This window comes from Salvelinus namaycush, chromosome 4 (genome assembly GCF_016432855.1).
Source record: "Salvelinus namaycush isolate Seneca chromosome 4, SaNama_1.0, whole genome shotgun sequence".
Classification (NCBI taxonomy): domain Eukaryota; kingdom Metazoa; phylum Chordata; class Actinopteri; order Salmoniformes; family Salmonidae; genus Salvelinus; species Salvelinus namaycush.
In genome coordinates, this window is record NC_052310.1 from 78,960,532 (window position 1) to 78,983,500 (window position 22,969).

General features: G+C 43.6%; 1 pseudogene; it reads left to right on the top strand.

The window, feature by feature from the left end:
- The first annotated feature begins 1,472 nt into the window (after positions 1-1,472).
- LOC120045746 lies at positions 1,473-19,675 on the top strand (annotated as a pseudogene).
- The last annotated feature ends 3,294 nt before the right edge of the window (positions 19,676-22,969 follow it).

Genomic DNA, 22,969 nt, shown 5'->3' on the forward strand with positions numbered 1-22,969 from the left:
CTAATTAGCTATCTAGCATGCTCCGAACACCTGTGTGTAAACTTAACTCGGGAAGTGTAGTTTCATCGGATGGAGACACCCATAGTTGTATGGATCTGTGCAAAACTGCTACAGTAAGTAAATATTTTTTATTGGAAGGATTCTTTCTTGTTAATGATAGATAAGGGCCATATGTTTTGAAAGCCGTACCGCAAGCGATGATTGACATTTATAAATATTAAAATGCAACGTCTGGATTGTAGTTCACATGAGCCAGTCGTGGGTGACACTAATGGCTGAGAACTGTAGGGAGAAGGCAGAATGTCGCCTAGAGGTTGAGAGCTAGGGACTCCCTAAAAACACGGCACCTAAATACAAGTGACTTTTTGTAGCAGGTTAGGAGAGCATTTTCGCTAACCCTATGTAACCGATGTGAAATGGCTATCTAGTTAGCGGTGGTGCGCGCTAATAGCCTTTCAATCGGTGAGTCACTTGCTCTGAGACCTTGAAGTAGTGGTTCCCCTTGCTCTGCAAGGGCCGTGGCTTTTGTGGAGCGATGGGTAACGATGCTTCGTGGGTGACTGTTGTTGATGTGTGCAGAGGGTCCCTGGTTTGCGCCCGGAGCGAGGGAACGGACTAAAGTTATACTGTTACATTGATGCTGTTGACCCGGATCACTGGTTGCTGCGGAAAAGGAGGAGGTCGAAAGGGGGGTGAGTGTAACGGATGTGAAATGGCTATCTAGTTAGCGGTGGTGCGCGCTAATAGCTTTTCAATCGGTGACGTCACTTGCTCTGAGACCTTGAAGTAGTGGTTCCCCTTGCTCTGCAAGGGCCGCGGCTTTTGTGGAGCGATGGGTAACGATGCTTCGTGGGTGACTGTTGTTGATGTGTGCAGAGGGTCCCTGGTTCGCGCGAGGGGACGGACTAAAGTTAATACTGTTACACCTAGCCAGAATTGTTTCCGACCCTACGCTTGCTTACAGCTGCACTGGGGTCGGACAGGCTTCCTGTTTACATTAAGACACCATGGAACCGCTGTGAGATATGGCTCAGTAAATGTACCTCAATCCAGGGATGAGAAATGCGTTGTCCCCCGAATTATCCCAACTGTTACACCGAGAAGATTGAACTGCTGAAAAACTAACAGTCGTTAAATTTTCTGTTATAATCTCAACCCGGCACAGCCAGAAGAGGACTGGCCACCCCTCAGAGCCACTTGATTTGAGATTTCTCTAACCCAGTGCAAGGTGTGCAGATTGGATAAAGGCATAGCTATCTTTCAGCCCTGGGTCAAGAGATTGAGATTGAGTTTTTGATGCAATTTACTGTCTAAAGTAAACTGACCAAATTAACTGACACACTCAATGATTCTCTGAATCTGAAATGATGTGTAGAGTTTAAAGCTGATATTATTTTTGTCTGCAGCCACAAGGCTCAATTCACTCTGGAACAGAGGAAGTCAAGACACAAACCAAACTAATGCTGATGCTAATGCTGATGATCAGGTAAAACCAGGGTCTCATTGTGATAACAGGTGATATATCTTTCAGTCTGTTCAGTCACAGACAGTTGATCAGGATCTTCCTCTGTTGCAGTCCAAGAATGACTTTGAGAATGCAAGAGAAACGGTACACTTCATCTCTACTCCGTTTTTTTCATCTATAATCCTTCATTTGGGCCACGGGAGGGAGATGTGAGCTCCACTTGGTGGTTTTGATCTCCTGTGTGTGTTTCACATGTTCTCACTATGAACTTCAACCAAAGTTAGCTGCTATAAATTATACAATGTGAATATCGGCCAACTTTGTTGTCTCCATTTAAATACTGTGCCTCATGGAAACTGTCTCCTTGTATGCATTATAGGAGGAGAAGATTTTATTCTACCATCCCAGTGAGGTCGAGAAGATCCGTAATGTTGGCCATTGTACAGTTTACCAGGTACACAAGAACTACAAACAAATCAATCATCTGGAAATACAACATCTCACATCTATGTTAGTTGTGTGTATTGTCTTCCTGTCCTGACCACCATCATTGCTATATTCCAGAACCTTCTGTCAAACAAAACCTGCTAAATCCCTCCACACACAGAAGAACCGGCAGTTATTCTTTGAAGTGGAGGACAGTTTCTGGATCGTCATGGTAAGCTGGTGTTCCAGCTCCTTTACACATATTATAAACTGAGTGTAGAAAACATTAAGAACATCTTCCTAATATTGAATTGCACCCCCCTTTTGTCCTCAGAACAACCTCAATTCGTCAGGGCATGAACTCTACAAGGTGTCGAAAGCGTTCCACAGGGATGCTGGCACATGTTGACTCCAATGCTTCCCACAGTTGTCAAGTTGCCTGGATGTCCTTTGGGTGGTGGACCATTCTTGCTAGACACGGGAAACTGTTGAGCATGACAAACCCAGCATAATTGCAGTTCTTGACACAATCAAGCCGGTGCGCCTGGCACCTATTACCATACCCCGTTCAAAGGAACTTAAATATTTTGTTTTGCCCATTCACCCTCTGAATGGCACACATACACAATCCATGTCTCAAGGCTTAAAAATCCTTCTTTAACCTGTCTCCTCCCATTCATCTACACTGATTGAAGGGGATTTAACAAGTGACATCAATAAGGGATCATAGCTTTCATATGGTCAGTCTACAGTATGTCATGGAAAGAGCAGGTGTTCCTAATGTTTTGTACACTCAGTGCTTTAGTCATTAGACCTAAGTCATTAGGTCTCCTAGGATACTTTTTAATTAATAATACCACTCCTCTACCCGGCCAGGTGGTACGGAACCCAATGGGAGAAAAAGCCAATAAAGATGGGAAACTTCTGTCGATGGAATATCAGGAGGAGGAAATACTTCTAGGTCTTATTTTGTTGTCTTTTATTCATGTTTATTGATCTTTGTCCATTTATGAGCAAATTCAACTCTTCTATGCAGAACTTTTATTACTTATTCAGATGTTTATTCTCTTTTTTCCCTGTAGGACACAGTTTATGGTGCAGTATTACAGGAATGCTACAGTATGTACAAGGTGAGCACCTGGTTGGGACTCAAGTCATACTGGCTCACATTCTTTAGTAAAGATCCTTACATCTAGTAAGGATGTGGTTAGCTGATGGTTCTTTAAACTGCTCTTTTCTCCAGCTCTTCAATGGCACATTTGGCAGAGCAATGGAAGCAGGTGGGGTGGAGCTGCTCATGCAGAAGCTCGAAACGTTCTTCTACAGGGTAAACAACAAACACAACATAGTAAATGCTTCTATGCATCTACAGTACCAGTCAACGGTTCTACATTGTAGAAAAGTGTGCAAAGCTTTCATCAAGGCAAAGGGTGGCTACTTTGAAGAATCTCAAATATAAAATATATTTTGATTTTGTAACACTTTTTTGGTTACTACATGATTCCATATGTGTTATTTCATAGTGTTGATGTCTTCACTATTATTGTACAATGTAGAAAATAGTAAAAAATACAGAAAAACCCTTGGAGTAGGTGTGTCCAAACGTTTGACTGGTAACTGTATATGCATAATGATGGGGGGCACTAGGTGGAGGTGATTTGTCATGTCTTATTGGATGCAGAACATTTGTTTTACACGTGTGACTATATACTTTGAGAATTGTAGCTTGATTGCATGGTTTAACTGAAATCGGCCAAGCATGTGTTTTCTCAATTGTTTTGCTAGGTGTAGGGCACTGCTATTTCAATGCTGGATTCTTTATTATCTTTGTAATTATAACATATATTTGACACACATTGACTCATACTTAGTAAGGCCTACCTTTTATGCTGCGTTTAGACAAGGGACGTAAAACCGTTATACCAGTTAACATAGCGGGACAAGAAAGCAAGAAAGAGGGTGACGGCAAAAACCAAGCCAGCACGACGGAATGCGTTGCTGTGGTGATTTCAGTAAACAAATAGTGCAAATCAACATCCGGTAGAAAACAACGTTACGGCAAAAGTCGAAATATTTTAACTCTGGTGGCGATTCCCGTCTACCATGGCGACTGACGGCATTCATCGCATTTACTGTTGTGCTGACATTGAAAACAATGACATCCTGTTTGCCGTCTACCTCGTACCATCTAAACCTAGCCTACGCTGCCCTGTTTTTACTGTGAAAACATTAGCATCCGGTGTTGTAAGCTACAATGCGTAAATACTATCCACTTTGCTAACAGTCTGATGGTGGTGGCCAGGCCAGGCTGCCTGCTTGACAGACAGGGTGCTACTAGCCGTCACCAGAAGGGTTGATCTTGTATTGAGTTTCCAGTGACTAAATGCAGGATCAGATGACAGTCTTCAAATATGGCCTCCCCCACTAATTATCCCTGCTCAGAAATAGTGCCTTCCTCAAGGAGAGCTGGTCAAAGCTTCCACCATACTACAGGCCCAGCCCATTTACTTCATGACCTGTCTTCATTATTCATACCTAGTCAATCAGAGGAAACCCCCAGCTCTCCCTAATTGTATGAAGGGCTTCCCCTTCCATTATGTAACCTAAAGACACAGAAGGCATGTGGTGTCCGTATTGTATCCCAGGTTGAATGTCACTGTTCTAGCAATTCGAGATAGCGTCCTCTTGTCTTTGGGAACAGCAATGTATGCACTATGCAGGTAAACTAATATCTCCAGCTTTGACCTAACAGAGATCCACCTTGGACAGAAAAATTGTTGCTATTGAAGCTGGAAATGGGATCATTGTATTGTCCAGCATACCGTTTGCAGGCCTTTTGTGTTTCTCAATGAGGTTTCTCAGATCTGAAATCTGAGCACAATGGGATGTGTGTATAACGTTGCTTTCTATGCTAACACCTCACCTTCCCCAAGTTTCCCTGAAGGCTATTAAATGGCTATTAACCAAACGGATACATGTCTTTCTATTCACCTTCCATTGTCCACTCAGACTGCGTGTATAACTGTCCCCTATCCCTGGTCTCCTCCAGTACCTGCAGACGCTGCACCTGCAGTCCCGTGACCTGCTGGACGTCTTCGGGGGGAATCGCCTTTTTCCCCCTGGTAGAGATGACCTACCTGAAGATATAGTCATTTGTCAACGGAGTGGAGGAGAGCCTCAGCCTGATCAAATGCTCAGCTTTCCTCTACAACAACCAGCTCATATGGTACAGTTGGGGGAACCAGATCGTGTGTAGGATGTGTGGGGGTGGTCTGCTGTACTTTGGTCTTAAACACCTGCCCACATGTAGAAACCAAATTTAGCCTACAATTTGCAAATGCATGGGTAGGAATAAAGCTAACAGAACTGGTTGGAAAAACATAAGCTCTGAATTGTATTCTCCCATGATCTTGAGACACAGGCTGCTCCACCATTCAACTGGCCAGGCTCTGTATCTAGTAGGCTCTTTTTCAGGCCTCCCCACCATGCCAAAGCCAGGGAGGGGAGGAGAGAGCTTATTGGGCTTCCCCTCCTGGTGTGCGTGCTAGAGCCCTGATCTAGCCCTTGGTGCCTCCAGGCAGCCCTTTACCACTGTAAGGTGTGGGGGAGCCTGGCAGCAGTGCCGGGCATCCCTCCAACGCTCCTCATCCCATTAGGGTTGGGGCTGGGAGGCACAGAGACTTTAAATACATACCGTAATCTGATTACAGTAACTCTGTAATTCTGACATGTCTCTCACTTTTAACTCAGTCTGACCTGATATCTAATCAGGAGATTATGTGAACGTTAATATAATTATCGTAATGATTTGATTGATTGCTAATCAAAGAATTTGAGCAGTTTTGATAGCATTGGGCCTGGAGATGATGGGCTTAGTTTATCAATATTCCTGAACAGACTGCGAACAGGAACAGGAAATGTTTGATGCTAACTAAGTTGTGTCCCCTTTTTTTGTTATCCCCATGCAGGAGTGGTTTGGAGCAGGATGACATGCGGATCCTGTACAAGTACCTGACGACGTCACTGTTCCCCAGACACTCCGAACCAGAGGGGTGTGTGTGTGTGTGTGTGTGTGTGTGTGTGAGAGGGGGTCTCTTAGGGTGTCAGTGGTCTGACTGTAAATGATCTATCAGAGCACAGCAAAATCACATTCTACTTGAACAGAGCTGTAACGGCTGTCCTCCTCCTCAGATGAGGAGGAGAAGTTTGAAGGATCGGAGGACCAATGCGCAGCGTGGTAAGTGTCCATAACGTTTATTTTAAAACATAAACTGAACACTATGAAATACAAAACAATAAATGTGAACATGAACGAAACCGAAACAGTACCGTGTGGCAACAAACACACACACGGAAACAAACACCCACCAACCAAATGTGAAACCCAGGCTACCTAAGTATGATTCTCAATCAGGGACAACGATTGACAGCTGCCTCTGATTGAGAACCATACCAGGCCGAACTCAAAACCCCAACATAGAAAATCTCACACAGACTGCCCACCCCAACTCACGCCCTGACCATACTAAATAAAGACAAAACAAAGGAAATAAAGGTCAGAACGTGACAAGAGCAATACTCAACCATGCACATTTGTGGCCTGCTGGAGGTCATTTTGCAGGGCTCTGGCAGTGCTCCTCCTTGCACAAAGGCGGAGGTAGCGGTCCTGCTGCTGGGTTGTTGCCCTCCTACGGCCTCCTCCACGTCTCCTGATGTACTGGCCTGTCTCCTGGTAGCGCCTCCATGCTCTGGACACTACGCTGACAGACACAGCAAACCTTCTTGCCACAGCTCGCATTGATGTGCCATCCTGGATGAGCTGCACTACCTGAGCCACTTGTGTGGGTTGTAGACTCCGTCTCATGCTACCACTAGAGTGAAAGCACCGCCAGCATTCAAAAGTGACCAAAACATCAGCCAGGAAGCATAGGAACTGAGAAGTGGTCTGTGGTCACCACCTGCAGAACCACTCCTTTATTGGGGGTGTCTTGCTAATTGCCTATAATTTCCACCTTTTGTCTATTCCATTTGCACAACAGCATGTGAAATTTATTGTCAATCAGTGTTGCTTCCTAAGTGGACAGTTTGATTTCACAGAAGTGTGATTGACTTGGAGTTACATTGTGTTGTTTGTGTTCCCTTTATTTTTTTGAGCAGTGTATAATGTTAGGTCAACGTAGTGATGGAAGAACTATATTGTTAGGTCAACGTAGTGATGGAAGAACTATATTGTTAGGTCAACGTAGTGATGGAAGAACTATATTGTTAGGTCAACGTAGTGATGGAAGAACTATATTGTTAGGTCAACGTAGTGATGGAAGAACTATATTGTTAGGTCAACGTAGTGATGGAAGAACTATATTGTTAGGTCAACGTAGTGATGGAAGAACTATATTGTTAGGTCAACGTAGTGATGGAAGAACTATATTGTTAGGTCAACGTAGTGATGGAAGAACTATATTGTTAGGTCAACGTAGTGATGGAAAAACTATATTGTTAGGTCAACGTAGTGATGGAAGACCTATATTGTTAGGTCAACGTAGTGATGGAATAACTATATTGTTAGGTCAACGTAGTGATGGAAGAACTATATTGTTAGGTCAATGTAGTGATGGAAGAACTATATTGTTAGGTCAACGTAGTGATGGAAGAACTATATTGTTAGGTCAATGTAGTGATGGAAGAACTATATTGTTAGGTCAACGTAGTGATGGAAGAACTATATTGTTAGGTCAACGTAGTGATGGAAGAACTATATTGTTAGGTCAACGTAGTGAAGGAAGAACCATATTGTTTTAGATTATCAAGTGAAATCAATCAAACATGATGGCACAATGGGGATGGGGTATTTTTTTATCGTTTTGCTAGGAAAGTGTCATTGTTGTAGCATTAGGTTGTAATTAAAGTGCGTTGGTGGCCAGGCAGGCGTAATATCCAGTCTGATTGTTTGACAACATGGAGGATTACTGATCAGTGTTACAACACAGCGTGGTCTTACCCCACTAACAATAATGAGATTTGCAGCTCTCTACCATCCCACACACAGACACAAAGGAGGGGGATTGACTCTGGGATCACACTTAACAAAGAGAGGGAAGGAGAGCTAAGCTGTTTAAGAGTCCCGGTCTAGCCTAGTCCACCCTAGAGCCCTCTGTGCTTGAGAGGAAGAGATACACTACGCGACCAAAAGTATGTGGACACCTGCTCGTCGAACATCTCATGCCAAAATCATGGGCATTAATATGGAGTTGGTCCCCCCTTTGCTGCTATAACAGCCTCCACTCTTCTGGGAAGGCTTTCCACTAGATGTTGGAACATTACTGTGGGGACTTTCTTCCATTCAGCCACGAGCATTAGTGAGGTCGGCACTGACGTTGGACGATTAGGCCTAGCTCGCAGTCGGTGTTCCAATTCATCCCAAAGGTGTTCATGTGTTCGATGGGGTTGAGGTCAGGGCTCTGTGCAGGCCAGTCAAGTTATTCCACACCAATCTCGACAAAACATTTCTGTATGGACCTCGCTTTGTGCACATTGTCATACTGAAACAGGAAAGGGCCTTCCCCAAAATGTTGCCACAAAGTTGGTAGTACAGAATCATTGTCTAGAATGTCATTGTATGCTGTAGCGTTAACATTCCCCTTCACTAGAACCAAGAGCCCTAGCCCAAACCATGAAAAACAACTCCAAACCCTTAGTCCTCCAACAAACTTTACAGTTGGCACTATGCATTCGGGCAGGTAGCGTTCTCCTGGCATCCGCCAAACCCAGATTCGTCCGTTGGACTGCCTGATGGTGAAGCGTGATTCATCACTACAGAGAACGCGGTTCCACTGCTCCAGAGTCCAATGGCGGCGAGTTTTACACCACTCCAGCCGATGTTTGGCATTGCACATGTTGATCAAAGGCTTGTGTGCAGCTGCTCGGCCATGGAAACCCATTTCATGAAGCTCCCAACGAACAGTTGTGCTGACGTTGCTCCCAGAGGCAGTTTGGAACTCGGTAGTGAGTGTTGCAACTGAGGACATATGATTTTTATGCACTGCGCGCTTCAGCACTCGGCGGTCCTGTTCTGTGAGCTTGTGTGGCCTACCAATTCTTGGATGAGCCGTTGTTGCTCCTAGACGTTTCCACTTCAAAGTAACATCACTTAAAGTTGACTAGGGGCAGCTTTAGCAAGGCAGAAATTTGATGAGCTGACTTGTTGGAAAAGTGGCAGTATGACGGTGCCACGTTGAAAGTCACTGAGCTCTTCAGTAAGGCCATTCTACTGCCAATGTTTGTCTATGGTGTCACGCCCTGACCATAGTTTGCTTTGTAAGTTTCTATGTTTTGTTTGGTCAGGGTGTGATCTGAGTGGGCATTCTATATTGTATGTCTAGTTTGTCTATTTCTATGTGTTGGCCTGATATGGTTCTCAATCAGAGGCAGGTGTTAGTTGTTGTCTCTGATTGGGAACCATATTTAGGTAGCCTGTTTTGTATTGTGGGTTGTGGGTGATTGTTCCTGTTACTGTGTTTCTGTGTTCACGTTACGGGACTGTTTCGTCGTCGTCGTCGTCGTTTGTTTGTTTGCTGGTTTTTGTTTTTGTTTTTTCAAGTATTCTATTAAAATGAATACTCACCACGCTGCATCTTGGTCCTCCTCTCTTTCGCCCGACGAAGGACGTTACATATGGAGATTGCATGGCTGTGTGCTCGATTTTATACACCTGTCAGCAACGGTTGTGACTGAAATAGCCGAATCCACTAATTTGACGGGGTGTCCACATACTTTTGTATATATAGTGTCATTTGCAGAGGCGGGCCTGTAGTACAGCAGTGTCTGAGAAAAGCCCTGGGCTCTGTATGAATACTGTAAAAGTGCACCCTTCCTGCGTCCCTTCCAATCACTGATTCAACACAGCTGTAATGATGAAAGAATGGGTTCCACTACAGTATACTGATTCAACACAACTGTATAGATGAAAGAATGGGTTCCACTATACTGATTCAACACAGCTGTAATGATGGAAGAATGGGTTCCACTATACTGATTCAACACAGTTGTATAGATGAAAGAATGGGTTCCACAACATGGCTTTCACCTATCCTGTGGTCAGATCAGCGATTACCTCATAGAAGGGAAGAGAATAAATGATCTGAAAGAATAGGAAGAACTAAGAGGTTATCCCTTTAGGGCAAGTAGTTTGGCAGAAAGTAGTCAAACACACACAGACAACATTTTATGTAGATCTAAGTAGAGGCACAAGGAAGACAATACAAGCACTTCATATAAATGCATTTTCAAAGCATTGAAATAGAGCCGTTGTTAGAGGAGGAGGTGGGGGGGGTGACCCCTGAGAGTGTGCTGCCGCCGGTGTGACTCGTGACTGCGAGGGGAATTGGACACGCCAAGCTCGGGCTGACTCCTGGAATACACAGAGAGAGAGGATCATTTAACAAGGAGATTATCCAGCAAAAGCCCCAAGGGCAGGGGAGAACTGTTAAAGTGTAAATGATGGAAGGGTCGCACGCACGTACAGTACGTACGTACGTACACACACAGTATGCAAACCCCACAGTCATACAGTATGCAAACCCCACAGTCATACAGTATGCAAACCCCACAGTCATACAGTATGCAAACCCCACAGTCATACAGTATGCAAACCCCACAGTCATATAGTATGCAAACCCCACAGTCATACAGTATGCAAACACACACAGTCATACAGTATGCAAACCCCACAGTGATACAGTATGCAAACCCCACAGTCATACAGTATGCAAACCCCACAGTCATACAGTATGCAAACCCCACAGTCATACAGTATGCAAACCCACACAGTCATACAGTATGCAAACACACACAGTCATACAGTATGCAAACCCACACAGTCATACAGTATGCAAACCCACACAGTCATACAGTATGCAAAGGACCTGCTAACCTCAAAGACCCAGAGGCCAAATTCCGCTTCCCAGAATATTCGTCAACACAGAGGACAATTATGAGGACCTGCATCTGATCGTTTATAAGGTGAGGAAATGTCTGCGTCCCTTAGGGCTCTAGTCAAAAGTAGTGGAGGGCTCTGGTCAAAAAAGGGGGGGATTATTTGGGATGCAACTAAGGAGAAGGGAACTGTGATCTTGAATCCCGCTGGTTCGTAGGAACCCGGTAGCATTAATTATGGAAATCACCCAAAGAGGCTTTTTTTAATGTTTTAATGAGAGCGGGATTGGTAGTACTCGCAACCCATTATTTATTTGGCAGACAATTTGGTAATTTGGTATTATTTCATAACTGAAGGACAGAGGGAGGGTTTGACCCAAGTTGACCTCTTGTTGGGAATAGACGGCTTTGTTCTCTGGTCTCAAATGGCGTCCTTAAATTATTTCTAAATCCAATATATTTGATAAGTTCTAAATTATAGTATTCCTTTCTCTAGACCCATTATATTCAAACGGCACATTGTCTGCTTTATTTCAGGCGATGAGTGCAGCAGTTTGTTTTATGATCAGTGGCGAGTATCTTCTCATATAGTTTGATCAACCCCCCCCCCCCCCCCCTTCTACACATCTGGGATGATGCTTATTACATTTTCTTAGTCTGCTGTTCTTGTGAATATAGCAATGGCAAATTATTGGCAAAATATTATGTGGACTGAAAATAAAAAACCTAAAGTTCCTAAATCCATTCTACTAATTCTAACTGTATGGTCATATTCTCTCCCAGCATCGGTGGAGCTGACGAGGGAGTTCTGTGAGCAGCTGGATGGCCTGGTGGGTCCTCAGCTCACCCTGCTGGCCTCAGACATGTGTGAACAGTACAACGTCAACCGCAGGATATCAGGGTCAGTACTGTCACTTTAATCCGCAAAGCCGCTAACCTCCACTCCAATTCCTCAGCCTGTGTTGCTTCAACACGCAATGATGGAGATTATGGTCCGAAATATTGAAAGAGGTATACAGTCGACCGACCCCTCATTAAACTTAGCATCCGGAACCAAATCTCACATGTGCGCTTGCCAACTTCGTCTTTCACAAGAGACTGTCGTAGCTGAATCAGAATTAGTTTGGTAACATAGATAAATAAGATGTTTTATTTATTTTCAGAATATGCAGAATATCAGAAAGGGAGAAGGGCTCCACTATGTCTGTACGCTAGTCACTCCCTTCTTTTCCCATTGGGGGGAGGAGTATGGCAGTGTCTCGAATCATTGTATTACCCCTCTAATGTTGTATGAATCTTGACCTGGTATATGACCTAGAGAATCACTCCCCTTTCTGAGCTTGTCCAGGAGGGGGTGTATTTGAGATGGGCGTATCTAGAATTGACAATTGATATATGCCATTGGATGAGGTAATGTTTTCGTACTAAGTGGTACCAAGAACGAGATTAGAATCTCGTTTTAGGAGACCAAACTGAACGATAATTTATAGCTAATGCTATCTAGCTATGGGATACTCAATCAATCAATCAATTTTATTTTATATAGCCCTTCGTACATCAGCTAATATCTCGAAGTGCTGTACAGAAACCCAGCCTAAAACCCCAAACAGCTAGTAATGCAGGTGTAGAAGCACGGTGGCTAGGAAAAACTCCCTAGAAAGGCCAAAACCTAGGAAGAAACCTAGAGAGGAACCAGGCTATGAGGGGTGGCCAGTCCTCTTCTGGCTGTGCCGGGTGGAGATTATAACAGAACTATGCCAAGATGTTCAAAAATGTTCATAAGTGACAAGCATGGTCAAATAATAATCATGAATAATTTTCAGTTGGCTTTTCATAGCTGATCATTAAGAGTTGAAAAACAACAGGTCTGGGACAGGTGGCGGTTCCATAACCGCAGGCAGAACAGCTGAAACTGGAATAGCAGCAAGGCCAGGCGGACTGGGGACAGCAAGGAGTCACCACGGGCGGCAGTCCCGACGCATGGTCCTAGGGCCCAGGTCCTCCGAGAGAAAGAAAGAGAGAAGGAGAAAATTAGAGAGAGCCAAGATTTTCAAAATGTTCATAAATGACAAGCATGGTCAAATAATAATCAGGAATAAATCTCAGTTGGCTTTTCATAGCCGATCATTAAGAGTTGAAAACAGCAGGTCTGGGACAGGTAGGGGTTCCATAACCGCAGGCAGAACAGTTGAAACTGGAATAGCAGCAAGGCCAGGCGGACTGGGGACAGCAAGGAGTCACCACGGCCGGTAGTCCCGACGTATGGTCCTAGGGCTCAGGTCCTCCGAGAGAAAGAAAGAGAGAAGGAGAAAATTAGAGAGAGCCAAGATTTTCAAAATGTTCATAAATGACAAGCATGGTCAAATAATAAATCAGGAATAAATCTCAGTTGGCTTTTCATAGCCGATCATTAAGAGTTGAAAACAGCAGGTCTGGGACAGGTAGGGGTTTCGTAACCGCAGGCAGAACAGTTGAAACTGGAATAGCAGCAAGGCCAGGCGGACTGGGGACAGCAAGGTGTCAGCATGCCCGGTAGTCCTGACGTATGGTCCTAGGGCTCAGGTTCTCAGAGAGAAAGAGAGAACGAGAGAATTAGAGAGAGCATACTTAAATTCACACAGGACACTGGATAAGACAGGAGAAGTACTCCAGGTATAACCAACTGACCCTAGCCCCCCAACACATAAACTACTGCAGCATAAATACTGGAGGCTGAGACAGGAGCGGTCAGGAGACACTGTGGCCCCATCCGAAGAAACCCCCGGACAGGGCCAAACAGGAAGGATATAACCCCACCCACTTTGCCAAAGCACAGCCCCCGCACCACTAGAGGGATATCCTCAACCACCAACTTACAATCCTGAGACAAGGCCGAGTATAGCCCACAAAGGTCTCCACCACAGCACAAACCAAGGGGGGGCGCCAACCCAGACAGGAAGATCACGTCAGTAACTCAACCCACTCAAGTGACGCACCCCTCCTAGGGACGGCATGAAAGAGCACCAGCAAGCCAGTGACTCAGCCCCTGTAACAGGGTTAGAGGCAGAGAATCCCAGTGGAGAGAGGGGAACCGGCCTGGCAGAGACAGCAAGGGCGGTTCGTTGCTCCAGAGCCTTTCCGTTCACCTTCACACTCCTGGGCCAGACTACACTCAATCATATGACCTACTGAAGAGATAAGTCTTCAGTAAAGACTTAAAGGTTGAGACCGAGTCTGCGTCTCTCACATGGGTAGGCAGACTGTTCCATAAAAATGGAGATCTATAGGAGAAAGCCCTGCCTCCCGCTGTTTGCTTAGAAATTCTAGGGACAATTAGGAGGCCTGCGTCTTGTGACCGTAGCGTACGTATTGGTATGTACGGCAGGACCAACTCGGAAAGATAGGTAGGAGCAAGCCCATGTAACGCTTTATAGGTTAACAGTAAAACCTTGAAATCAGCCCTTGCCTTAACAGGAAGCCAGTGTAGGGAAGCTAGCACTGGAGTAATATGATCAAATTTCTTGGTTCTAGTCAGGATTCTAGCAGCCGTATTTAGCACTAACTGAAGTTTATTTAGTGCTTTATCCGGGTAGCCGGAAAGTAGAGCATTGCAGTAGTCTAACCTAGAAGTAACAAATGCATGGATTAATTTTTCTGCATCATTTTTGGACAGAAAATTTCTGATTTTTGCAATGTTACGTAGATGGAAAAAAGCTGTCCTTGAAACAGTCTTGATATGTTCGTCAAAAGAGAGATCAGGGTCAAGAGTAACGCCGAGGTCCTTCACAGTTTTATTTGAGACGACTTTACAACCATCAAGATGAATTGTCAGATTTAACAGAAGATCTCTTTGTTTCTTGGGACCTAGAACAAGCATCTCTGTTTTGTCCGAGTTTAAAAGTAGAAAGTTTTCAGCCATCCACTTCCTTATGTCTGAAACACAGGCTTCTAGCGAGGGCAATTTTGGGGCTTCACCATGTTTCATTGAAATGTACAGCTGTGTGTCATCCGCATAGCAGTGAAAGTTAACATTATGTTTTCGAATAACATCCCCAAGAGGTAAAATATATAGTGAAAACAATAGTGGTCCTAAAACGGAACCTTGAGGAACACCGAAATGTACAGTTGATTTGTCAGAGGACAGACCATTCACAGAGACAAACTGATATCTTTCCGACAGGTAAGATCTAAACCAGGCCAGAACTTGTCCGTGTAGACCAATTTGGGTTTCCAGTCTCTCCAAAAGAATGTGGTGATCGATGGTGTCAAAGGCAGCACTAAGGTCTAGTAGCACGAGGACAGATGCAGAGCCTCGGTCTGACGCCATTAAAAGGTCATTTACCACCTTCACAAGTGCAGTCTCAGTGCTATGATGGGGTCTAAAACCAGACTGAAGCATTTCGTATACATTGTTTGTCTTCAGAAAGGCAGTGAGTTGCTGCGCAACAGCTTTTTCTAAAATTTTTGAGAGGAATGGAAGATTCGATATAGGCCGATAGTTTTTTATATTTTCCGGGTCAAGGTTTGGCTTTTTCAAGAGAGGCTTTATCACTGCCACTTTTAGTGAGTTTGGTACACATCCGGTGGATAGAGAGCTGTTTATTATGTTCAACATAGGAGGGCCAAGCACAGGAAGCAGCTCCTTCAGCAGTTTAGTAGGAATAGGATCCAGTATGCAGCTTGAAGGTTTAGAGGCCATGATTATTTTCATCATTGTGTCAAGAGATATAGTACTAAAACACTTAAGTGTCTCTCCCGATCCCAGGCCCTCGCAGAGCTGTGCAGATCCAGGACAGCTAAGCCCTGGAGGAATACGCAGATTCAAAGAGGAGTCCGTAATTTGCTTCCTAATGGTCATGATCTTTTCCTCAAAGAAGTTCATGAATTTATTACTGCTGAAGTGAAAGCCATCCTCTCTTGGGGAATGCTGCTTTTTAGTTAGCTTTGCAACAGTATCAAAAAGAAATTTTGGATTGTTCTTATTTTCCTCGATTAAGTTGGAAAAGTAGGATGATCGAGCAGCAGTGAGGGCTCTTCGGTACTGCACGGTACTGTCTTTCCAAGCTAGTCGGAAGACTTCCAGTTTGGTGTGGCGCCATTTCCGTTCCAATTTCCTGGAAGCTTGCTTCAAAGCTCGGGTATTTTCTGTTTACCAGGGAGCTAGTTTCTTATGACAAATGTTTTTCGTTTTTAGGGGTGCAACTGCATCTAGGGTATTGCGCAAGGTTAAATTGAGTTCCTCAGTTAAGTGGTTAACTGATTTTTGTCCTCTGACGTCCTTGGGTAGGCAGAAGGAGTCTGGAAGGGCATCAAGGAATTTTTGTGTTGTCTGAGAATTTATAGCACGACTTTTGATGCTCCTTGGTTGGGGTCTGAGCAGATTATTTGTTGCGATTGCAAACGTAATAAAATGGTGGTCCGATAGTCCAGGATTATGTGGAAAAACATTAAGATCTACAACATTTATTCCATGGGACAAAACTAGGTCCAGAGTATGACTGTGGCAGTGAGTAGGTCCAGAGACATGTTGGACAAAACCCACTGAGTCGATGATGGCTCCGAAAGACTTTTGGAGTGGGTCTGTGGACTTCTCCATGTGAATATTAAAATCACCAAAAATTAGAATATGATCTGCTATGACTACAAGGTCTGATAGGAATTCAGGAAACTCAGAGAGGAACGCTGTATATGGCCCAGGAGGCCTGTAAACAGTAGCTATAAAAAGTGATTGAGTAGGCTGCATAGATTTCATGACTAGAAGCTCAAAAGACGAAAACGCCATATTTTTTTTTGTAAATTGAAATTTGCTATCGTAAATGTTAGCAACACCTCCGCCTTTGCGGGATGCACGGGGGATATGGTCACTAGTGTAACCAGGAGGTGAGGCCTCATTTAACACAGTAAATTCATCAGGCTTAAGCCATGTTTCAGTCAGGCCAATCACATCAAGATTATGATCAGTGATTAGTTCATTGACTATGACTGCCTTTGAAGTGAGGGATCTAACATTAAGTAACCCTATTTTGAGATGTGAGGTATCACGATCTCTTTCAATAATGGCAGGAATGGAGGAGGTCTTTATCCTAATAAGATTGCTAAGGCGAACACCGCCATGTTTAGTTTTGCCCAACCTAGGTCGAGGCACAGACACAGTCTCAATGGGTATGGCTGAGCTGACTACACTGACTGTGCTATTGGCAGACTCCACTAAGCTGGCAGGTTGGCTAACAGCCTGCTGCCTGGCCTGCACCCTATTTCATTGTGGGGCTAGAGGAGTTAGAGCCCTATCTATGTTGGTAGATAAGATGAGAGCACCCCTCCAGCTAGGATGGAGTCCGTCACTCCTCAGCAGGTCAGGCTTGGTCCTGTTTGTGGGTGAGTCCCAGAAAGAGGGCCAATTATCTACAAATTCTATCTTTTGGGAGGGGCAGAAAACAGTTTTCAACCAGCGATTGAGTGCTGAGACTCTGCTGTAGAGCTCGTCACTCCCCCTAACTGGGAGGGGGCCAGAGACAATTACTCGATGCCGACACATCTTTCTAGCTGATTTACACGCTGAAGCTATGTTGCACTTGGTGACCTCTGACTGTTTCATCCTAACATCGTTGGTGCCGACGTGGATAACAATATCTCTATACTCTCTACACTCGCCAGATTTAGCTTTAGCCAGCACCATCTTTAGATTAGCCTTAACGTCGGTAGCCCTGCCCCCTGGTAAACAGTGTATGATCGCTGGGTGATTCGTTTTAAGTCTAATACTGCGGGTAATGGAGTCGCCAATGACTAGGGTTTTCAATTTGTCAGAGCTAATGGTGGGAGCCTTCGGCGTCTCAGACCCCGTAACGGGAGGAGTAGAGACAAGAGAAGACTCAGACTCAGACTCCGACTCGCTACATAATGGGGAAAACCGGTTGAAAGTTTCTGTCGGCTGAATGAGCGACACCGGTTGAGCATTCCAACAGCATTTCCCTCCAGAAGCCATGAGAAAGTTGTCCGGCTGCGGGGACTGTGCGGGGGGATTTATACTAACGTTACTATCTGTACTTACTGGTGGCACAGACGCTGTTTCTTCCTTTCCTACACTGAAATTACCCTTGCCTAACGATTGCGTCTGAAGCTGGGCTTGTAGCACAGCTATTCTCGCCGTAAGGCGATCGTTCTCCTGTATATTATGAGTACAGCGACTGCAATTAGAAGACATCATGTTAATGTTACTACTTAGCTTCGGCTGTTGAAGGTGTTGACGAACCATGTCCAGATAAAGCGTCCGGAGTGAAAAAGTTGAATGAGGGAAAAAAGTTGCGATGGAAAAACTAAAAATATAAACGGTAATTAAAAACAAAAACAAAACAAAAAACGTAAAGTTGTCAGCTAGCAAAGTAAAGTAAAGTTGGCAGCAAAACGCACAGCAACAAAACGCACAGCAACACGTCTGCAGATTCAACAGGAAGTGACGTTCTTCTGTGTTCTTCTTTCAAGTAAAAGGTTCTTTGTGAACTGTTCCTAAGATCTGTGGTTCGTCATGTAAGTTGAGAGGGGTGTATCTTGGCTATAAAAGATACTAAGAATTGTTTTGTAAGGACTCTCAGAGAATTCATTTATAGACACTGAATTGATCTGAGAGTCAAAGGGCTATGGTGAAGGCCATATAATTAAAGATGGACTTTATAATATAACTCTGACTTGTGTGTGGTTTGCTCTCTTATCATTTAATAATACAGGAAATTACCACGACACCCCTTATAAATACAACAGCTAGACTCTATTGTCACAGCATGCACTGAAGTGGAGCTTGCCCTTATCTGGAGCATTAGGATGTAATTGAATTTGGACTGGAAGATTGTTCAGCAGCCAAACAGTTTTATTTGAGTTGTTTTAACACAAGCCACTTCTCTGTTTGTCAGGATGGGTCCCACCAGCCTATTTCCGAAACATATAAGAGCGTTGAAGCACGAGACTAACCTTCTCTACCGTTGTTGTCCTGTAGCTACCAAGTGTAGCAACGTGAAGTGAACCTGCGCAGATACTCTGTGTGACAAAGTCTTGCAAAGTCTTGCATCATGCTCATCTCAATATCTGCGGTGCTGCGTCTACCCTTAACATTACATATTGTGCTGGCAAGGATATATTATTTTCATATTGGACTTTCCAGTATGGTTCCAGCAACTCTGTTGAATGCGCAAGCTGGCTAGCACAGTACAGTTCTGCTTGGCTCTGCTCATCTCGACTCAGTAGTGTGAAGAGGTCGTTTGACTCTCCTCTCGTCCTTGTAATTATCGTCATCCTCTCCCTCTGTGTTGCTGCAGGCCGGACAAGGAGCCTCAGTTCAAGTTCACCTACTTCAACCACATGAACCTGGCAGAGACGAGCACCATCCACATGAGGAAGACTCCCAGCGTGTTTCTGACCTCCGTCCACCCAGACATGAAGATTCTGGGAGACATCAACTGTGACTCTGCCCGGTAAGCACTAAGCACAACAACAATGTATCACAACAAAACTACAACACTATTAGGGTTAGCTCTCTGAGGCTTAGTTTTGACAGCTCTCTGTGAGTAGAGTATATTATAGTGTCCTTATGTTCATGTCCTTTTTTGTATGTTGCCTCAGGGTTGATGAAGAGATCATTGTGAAGGCAATGACAGACTACTGGGTGGTCGGCCAGAAGTCGGACCAGAGAGAGCTGTACGTCATCTTGAACCAGAAGAATGTCAATTTGATTGAAGTTAACGGTATGTCCAACATAGATAGATTGATGGAAGAATTAAGGATTTTTTGGAGCTCATCTCACGTTTCCTTGGTTATGCTTGCTTATCCCAACAGAAGAAGTGAAAAGGCTCTGTGCAGTTCAACAACATTTTCTTCTTGGACTGAAGGAAGGAAGGAAGGAAGGAAGGAAGGAAGGAAGGAAGGAAGGAAGGAAGGAAGGAAGGAAGGAAGGAAGGAAGGAAGGAAGGAAGGAAGGAAGGAAGGAAGGAAGGAAGGAAGGAAGGAAGGAAGGAAGGAAGGAAGGAAGGAAGGAAGGAAGGAACTGCTCAAAGAAGAACGAGAGACAGAGAAATTGACTGTTTCACCACATTAAAATTGTCAGCATTGCAGGGTATTATGACAGCATCAGTGTAATGCAATAATTGCATAGATTATGTAAGGGTTCGTCCAAACCATGAAAATGCCACGCACACGTCCCTCCATGGGGGATAGGTCTAGAATCTATTTAGTAACCACATTATAGGCCTGTTAGAACACACACCTCTTGCACAGTCTTCACATTTTGCTGCCTTAAAATTAAATATAAAAAGGGAGTAAGTAGCTTTGTTTCTTACAGATCTACGCAACTCTACATTTTGAAAGTGAAAAAGTTATTGACAATATTCTAATTAATACAAAAATGAAGATGTCTTGATTGCGTATGTCTTTACACCCCAGAGTTGATACTTGGTGGAAACACTGTTGGCAGCCATTACAGCTGTGAATCATTTGGAATAAGATTCTACCAACTTTGCACAACTCTTAGGGCAACATATGTCCATTGTTTTTGTCAAAATTTCTCAAGCTCAGTAAATTTGGGTGGGAATCATTAATGGACAGCAATATTCAAACCTTGTGTCTGATTTTCAAGCACATTTAATTCAGGACTGAGACTAGACCACTCAGGAGCACTCAACACCTATTTTAAAGCCATTATGGTGTGTTTTCTGAGGCGGGTTTTCTTTTATCTTTTTCCCTGGCTTTGCTCCCTTCATATTTATTTTGCTCCTGACAAACTCCCCAGTCCCTGCCGGTGACAAGCATACCCATAACATGATGCTTCCACCCCAATACATCACAGGTATAGAGTTTTGTTTTTTCTGCGGGACAATTACACAAATTCTAATGCCAAAGACACCAGAATGGCTTTCCAAAAGGTGTTGAGTGTTCCAGATTGGTCCAGTTAAATCTGCTTTAAAAAACTCTGAGACAAGATTTGAATATTGCTGTCTATCAATGATTCCCAACCAAATTTGCTGAGCTTGAGCAATTTTGACAAAAACAATGGATATATGTATTTTGGATATTTTATTAGGATCCCCATTAGCTGTTGCAAAAGCAGCAGCTACTCTTCCTGGGGCCCACACAAAGCATGAAACATGACATAATACAGAATATTAATAGACAAGAACAGCTCAAGGACAGAACTACATCAATTTAATATGTTGCCCTAAGTGTTGTGCAAGGTTGGTAGAATCTTATTCAAAGTTATTCGCAGCTGTGATGGCTGCCAAAAGGTGCTTCCACCAAGTATTAATTCTGGGGTGCGAAGACCTACTTGTAATTGTAATTTTTTTGTATTTTTTAGTAATTTGGAAAATAATCTAGAATTTTTCTTTAACTTTGAAAACATGGAGTAGGTTGTGTAGATCGATATAATAAAAAAAAAATGTAATCCCTTTTTAGATTTAATCTTAAGGCAGCAAAATGTGAAGACCGTCCAAAGGGGTGTGTAGACTTTCACAAGCAACTGTACATTATGAAGGATTTGACAAATATCCACTTTTTTGTATCAGCTTTTCTGAATGGGTGCCTATGGTTGCATGGCCATCGGTGTTCCATTGATCTCTTACCGTATGTATAGTAAAAAATGAAATAAAGAAGCTTTTCACATCATGTAATTTTCATTCTTGTAATTAAGAGTAAAATGATCAGAATTGTTCAGAATTTGTAATTGTTTTCTTGTTGAAGTTCCTGCCAGCTGTTTCTTACAGTTGACATCATTGTTCTACTTGTTGTTGTTAAGGACACACCATGACATTATTATCATTAAAATAGTTTAAAACCGACATGCACAGACATGCTGTTATTTTCTTCTATGGGTTCTGTTCATTATCTTGTATAATGTCTAAAGTAATGTGGATTGTAAAATACAACCCCAACATAAAAAAATTAAGAATTAATTTTCCTCCCACGTAGCCCATTTCAACTACAGCCTAAAAATATATGTTCTGTTTGACAAGGGAATGCTCTCCTAACTGTAACGCCAAAACATGCTAAAAAGGTTCTCAGAAGTTTTTTTGCGAACATAGTGTTCCCCCAACTAATGGAAAACTGGACACTCATAAGTTAGGGGAACATTACGGATAACATTACAAAAATGTTCTCGCTCTCCCTAGAATTGTTAGCTGGGTAACCATAACAACAAACATTGATCAGCTGCTTCTGAACTTTTTGTACTTTCCTATATTGACCCAGTAGGGACTGATAAAGCCACATTATAACCAATGGTTCAGACTGCTCTGGGGGGAAGTTTCCCATTGGTACAGATCTATACTGAACAAAAATATAAACACAACATGTAAAGTGTTGGTCCCATGTTTCATGAGCTGAAATAAAAGATTCCAGAAATGTTCCATACGCACAAAAAGCTTATTTCTTTCAAATGTTGTGCACAAATTTGTTTACATCAATGTTAGTGACAATTTCTCCTTTGCCAAGATAATTCATCCACCTGACAGGTGTGGCATATCAAGAAGTTGATTAAACAGCATGATCATTATACAGGTGCACCTTGTGCTGGGGACAATAAAAGGAAACTCTAAAATGTGCAGTTTTGTCACACAACATAATGCCACAGATGTATTGTGTTTTAAGGGAGCGTGCAATTGTTCATTGAATGTTAATTTCTCTACCATAAGCCGCCTCCAATGTCGTTTTAGAGAATTTGGCAGTACTTCCAACAGGCCTCGCAACCGCAGACCAAGTGTAATGCCAACCCAGGACCTCCACATCCAGCTTCTTCACCTACGGGATCATCTGAGATCAGCCACCCGGACAGCTGATGAAAATGTGGATTTGCACAACCAAAGAATTTCTGCACAAACTGTCAGAAATGTCTCAGGGAAGCTTATCTGCGTGCTCGTTGTCCTCACCAGAGTCATGACCTTACTGCAGTTTGGCGTCGTAATCGACTTCAGTGGGCAAATACTCACCTTCGCTGGTCACTGGCACGCTGGAGAAGCGTGCTCTTCACAGATGAATCCCGGTTTCAACTGTACCGGGCAGATGGCAGACAGTGTGGTGTCATGTGGGCAAGCGGATTGCTGATGTCAACATTGTGAACAGAGTGCCCCATGGTGGCGGTGGGGTTATGGTATGGGCAGGCATAAGCTACGGACCACGGAAAACAATTGCATT